Source organism: Venturia canescens, chromosome 11 (assembly GCF_019457755.1).
Source record: "Venturia canescens isolate UGA chromosome 11, ASM1945775v1, whole genome shotgun sequence".
NCBI classification, from domain to species: domain Eukaryota; kingdom Metazoa; phylum Arthropoda; class Insecta; order Hymenoptera; family Ichneumonidae; genus Venturia; species Venturia canescens.
Genome location: NC_057431.1, coordinates 2,527,873 through 2,533,461, shown reverse-complemented (window position 1 = coordinate 2,533,461; position 5,589 = coordinate 2,527,873).

The window sequence follows — 5,589 nt, the reverse complement described above, 5'->3', positions numbered from 1 at the left end:
TTAAATCGTTCAGTGGTACACCATTTTTTCAAAAAAATGAATTTTAAAATATAGCCCCTGAGTTAGCTCCCTCAAATCGACTATATTGATTTTTTTTTTACAAATTTCTTGGGGACCGTATAGTGGTTAATGGTGGCGCGATTAAATTATTCACTCAGTGGTGTACCACTTCTTCAGAAAACAAAATTCAAAAATCACCCGCAAGTTATCCCTTCCTCATGTTCAGCATATTGAATTTGTGTGCCGGTACCGGGTTATCGTCTAATTTCGCCGAAAATGGCGTTTTCACTATTTCCGTTTGGCTGAAAGTCACTAGGCAACAGGGGTTTTCATCACATATGAATCCATAATACGCATATCCGAGACGACTTGTTTTCGTTCGTAGCTGCACGTCATGTTTGACTTTTGAGGTTATGATAGTAAGTTAAAAGTGGGAGGATTAATTAATTGTCAGTTACTTGATTAATCAGCTTTTAATAATAATAATAATAATTTTTCAATGAAAACAGAAGAATTCTTCGTCATTACTGGGCGGCAGCAACGGACTCTGCAGCGAATTTGCTTGACAGGCTAAAACTCAAACGAGTTCGGTGTCGTCGAGTGTTTCGAGCCTAATGTAAGGTGGAAGCATCATTGTTATTTAAAAAATTACAAAGAAAAGGTCGAAAAACTTTTTAATATTGATTAAATCAATTGTGTTGTTTAAATGTATACAAATTTCTCATTTCCACTGTAGGAATTCGATAGAACTTGATTATATATCATTATCCGTAACGTGCACATTAAATGAAAGCGGAACCTTTTTAGGCGTTGGTTGTAACGATGGCCGAATCGTGGATGGATCGTTCGACAAGCGCGAGTTAAACGAAAATGCGAGTGCCAGCGGTAGCAGCAAATCTAACCACAAAGAGACTGCGGATCGTTTAGACATGTCACCACTACCATTATCCGCTTCAAGTACATGCAGCAATATCGGAAGCATCACCACCAGTCACAGTAAGTTTCCAGCTTTTTTTCGACAATTTATTTTGTTCTCAAGTGCACCGGGTTTATGAATAATGCTAACTCGATGTCCATTCATATTTTAGAACGTCAGAAACACATGGCACCAAGAAGCGATGGCGAACCTGAGAGAAAAAATGAGGAAGAGTGGCAATTGAAAGAGTGGCAAAGGATTTTAAAAAAAAACCAAAATATTTGATTGGGGGGGGGGAGGGGCTAACTCAGTGGAGGTCTTTATGAATGTCATTTTAATGCTTCGAGAGCAGCATTTTCAATGTAATAAGAGAAAAAAGTTTAGTATCCAAAAATTTTATTAAGAATCGAGTTTGCATATTTACTTATCGTGCACTCATGCATTTGTAAGATCAAGAATAAACTTTGGAAAATATTAATTTTGTAATGTTTGTTTTTTTGTAACAAATTTTTTCTCAACCATTCGTTCCATTACTGAGATGATATAATTTCAGAAAATCTAATTTTATTATTCAGCCTAAAATATTGATATTACAAAAATCTTTGGTTTCACATTTCAAAGAATCAAACTCAATCTCTATATGATTGATATATCTTCAATATTACAGAAATTATTTCTTTTGTAAATTTCCTCAAAGATTGATATTTCTCTCCTCAACAGTTATGACACTTGCTGTTATAGTCGATCATTAAATAGAACAAAATTATATTTATTTTATTGAAACTTAATTGTAAGAGAGAAATAATGATCAACAAAAGTTTTTCATGAAAATAATATAAGATGCAAAATCCTACTAAAAATCCTATGAGTGAACTATTTTTAATCACAGATGTACAAGTATGAACATCAAAAGGATATGACAACTCCGGCAACGGCACAAATGCTTTCGATTGCTTTTATTACGTTTCAAACGTTCTTGCTGGATTGGATGAAAATGGTTATGCGGGACTGACATCCCTCATAAATCGTATTATCAAAAATCTCAACAATATGACTGGAATCTTTCATGCATTGTGCAGCAGTTTATTTTAACTTTTGTTTAATCGATTTTCAGTATCGTACTCAGTGAGACGAGTGAATTTGATGCATTGGCTAAGCTCTTCTTCAGTGTCACTTTTGTACCTACCAATGTTTTCATCCTCATCGGATTGCTGATACAAACTTCAGACATACTGGGTATGTAGAAAATTAAATACTGTTTATTGAATGTAATACTTTTCACATTATTAACATGTGTGTTTTATACATACTTTTTGGTTTTTTTACATTTGGATGGATCTTTTGATCTTTTATATTTGGATTTTACATTGTATTGCCGATACAAACCCTGCCACTACGACTCCAGATACTGAGTATATAGAAAATTAAAATTTTTCATTGAATATAATATTTTTTGCATCTTTTAAATGTGTGTTTTACACATACTTTTTGATCTTTTACATCAAATTTGAGCAAGGATCCACTTAAGATGCATTAGAAGAATAAATTTGAATTTCCATTAAAAATTTCCAATCATAATCAATTTTCTTGTTTTTTGTTTCAATATAATCAACTTCCTGTGTTCTTTTGGCTCTTCAGTGAGCTTCAAATACCAATCAAAAAATATATAATCGACCAGAATGAGAAAATACAATGAATATATACATTATACACAGCCTTGATTGGTTCTTCTATTGTAGGATCACATAAATAGCCGCAACAGGACAAACTTCAGTGATATCTGAACAAGGCTTTATTGCCTTGTCGAGGTCATTGCCAATTTCCCAACTTCCAGTTATCCTTCGACTGTAAGCAACAAAGTGCCCCAAATGCCAATGATGTACACCACATAATCTGAAAGTATACAATCCAGTGAGAACATTAACATACCGATTTATATTTTTAATTTCAATTCAGACATAATTCTCAAAATCGTACCGATAAGTAATGTTGGCTAAACATATAGTAGGTGGAATGTCTCTTAATCTGCACGTCAGTGTCTCAAACTTTGGACGTACTCTGACATCAAGCTCAATGAAAATGTGGAAATTCGTTTTTACTGCAACAGTTCCCTTCGCTAAACATCCAGAGGCCTTACATTTAACATCGCTGTAGAGAGGAAAAAATCTTATTGCTTTTTCCAATGCACTGAATCCTTGTTGTGCGATAATCACATGATCCACTTCCAAGAATGGTAGTGGGTCAATGGACTCCATTCTGCATTGTGGATTCGGACACTCAAAGATTTTCAGAGCACTAGGCTCATTGATGAAGAGTTTCTTCCACAGAAGGCTAACTGTGTCTTCGCAGTTTATGGAAATAGATGTGATTGTCTTTCCAACATTTATCTCTCTCCCAGGCAGATAGTGAGGAATTAAAATAGCTGCTCTTTCCTGATAAATTTTAGCTCCGGGGCCAGTCTCAGCCAAATGCAGGACGAACTTACCCACAGCATTGTTGGAAGATTTTAGAGCTGATGCGTAATGGTTGTTATCAAAAACGCATCTCAACAAGATTTGTGCTGTCGAATCAAATGGACAGGTATTGTACAGCTTGTATGTTTTCTTTGCATATTTAACCATTGGTGAGCAAGAGCCATTGGCAAGTAAATAATTTTTTTTCAATCCTTTAGGCATTTCCCTGTTTACGTACTGGATTTCTGGAAATTTTTTAAAGTAGTGACTTTTTTTCAGTTCACCAGGCTTAGAATTTTTTGGACCAGCTGATACGGCTTCGCAATCACCAGAAACTTCAGAGGAGCCCTGTGTTCCGATTTCAGTGAACTGCTGGTCAGGTTCAGCAAATATTGCTTCGTCGCTATCATCACATTCGATGGAACCCGGTGTCTTGATCCTGGTGAGCTGCTTTTCAGACTGATTATCTCCGATATGAAAGGATTCGTGATTTTCGTCATCCATCGACAAACTTGACGACGATGGAGGAATGTCCTCTCGATTCGATGAATCTATAAGGTCATAATTCTCGCTGATATTGGCCAGAAATTCCAATTCGTCGTCTGTTTCACATTCCACAGTCTCGAGGTTTAATTCCTTTTCGATCGTGTCAGAATCATTATCCATCAAAATGGTTTCTGCAAAATGATGATTTTTTATTTGGGCTTTGTTGCGCCAATTTTCTCTTGATTTGAGATCCGGATCTTCCAATTCGTTCGTGCTCTTTTCACAAACTGGAAGGGATGTTCCAACTTTCGATGCAGTTTCATTGTTTCTTGCCTGCTCGACTTTGTAATTCGTTAAGCAAGATTCGAAAGATATCACAGCTCCCATAATATCCTGGAGATGCACCTTTAAAAAACGGTCCGCGCGTAACGGTAACCGTTTGATGAGTGGATTGCCTGCCAGAACACGCGTTTTCAAATCATTGAAGTATCCCTCAGCGACACTTGTTGAAGCATGTCCCAGGCCATTAGGAACGGCTACGTTAGTCCACAGAGGAAACTGTAAAGCCAGTCTCATCAGACTCTCAGCAAATTTCGGTAAAAAAAAAGGATTGAGATCGGATCCTTCCTGTGCAACCGACTTGGCATCTTTGACAATTTCCTCGCTCCACGTCCTGAGAGATAATTCGTAGTTGTTGTCCTCTTCCTCTATAGCGCATTCGGAATCTATCGGTTCAGTTCCAGTGTCAAACTTCGGGATATCGAGAACTTTTTCATCAAAAGCAATTTTAGCTTCCAATGACTTGCGCGCTGTTTTCGGTGACAATTCACGGTAAACTAAGATTGCATCTTCATGCTCATTTAAAGCGATAGATACGGTGAAGAAAAGCAGCTCTGTGAAATCGCTGAAGGATTCGGCTTCTACCATCAAGGCAACGCAACAAATGTAAAATTCACGAATGCACGGATGGCTTACATGTGCAAAACACTCCCATCTGCACACAGCCTTTATGGTATGTGCTACATCCACCCGTATGTACGTATCCGGTACAAAAGTGATGCTCTTTGTGACGACGGCAAACATACGATTGATGTATTCTCGAAGAGTCATATTATTGAAAGCCAGGCACATAGCGGTTAAAAGTGCGCGCGAATTATCCGCAACAGCCTCCTTCGGTTTACGAGCACCGCTTCGCTGCCACCTTCTTAACCACCATTCAAGGAATGCGATTGTCTGTGTTTCTGAAATCATTTGATTAACGATCAAAGTTTTTTTTTCAAAATTGATAACGATCGCCGTCAGGAAAATGTGGCCCGATTCTAGTTTTTCTGTCCTTTTGAGCTTTCGAATAATGCTTCCGGTTGTGTCGATTTTTATAGAGGACCAATTTTGTAGACGGCAATACTCGTTGTGCGCGTGTACTTGTGGAGTTGTCATATAAAATACGAAAAAAGAATCGGCTCCAACTTCTTGAATAGATCCGACATATGGTGGCGTTCGCTTCATTTCTATGATCATTTTAATCAAATCGTTTCCATCTCCGCGCTTAATGTCGAAATGTTTGTCGACATATTCTTTTTTCGCTCCATCGAGAACATGTGGTTTATAAAAATTTGGAGGCTCCATCTCACCAATCTGGACATTTTCCCTGGCAATTCTTTTTCGATAGTTTGAGCATCCTTCTATGGCAACTTCTTGACCGACAATCTTTCTCTTCAAACCTCGGAGTGGACG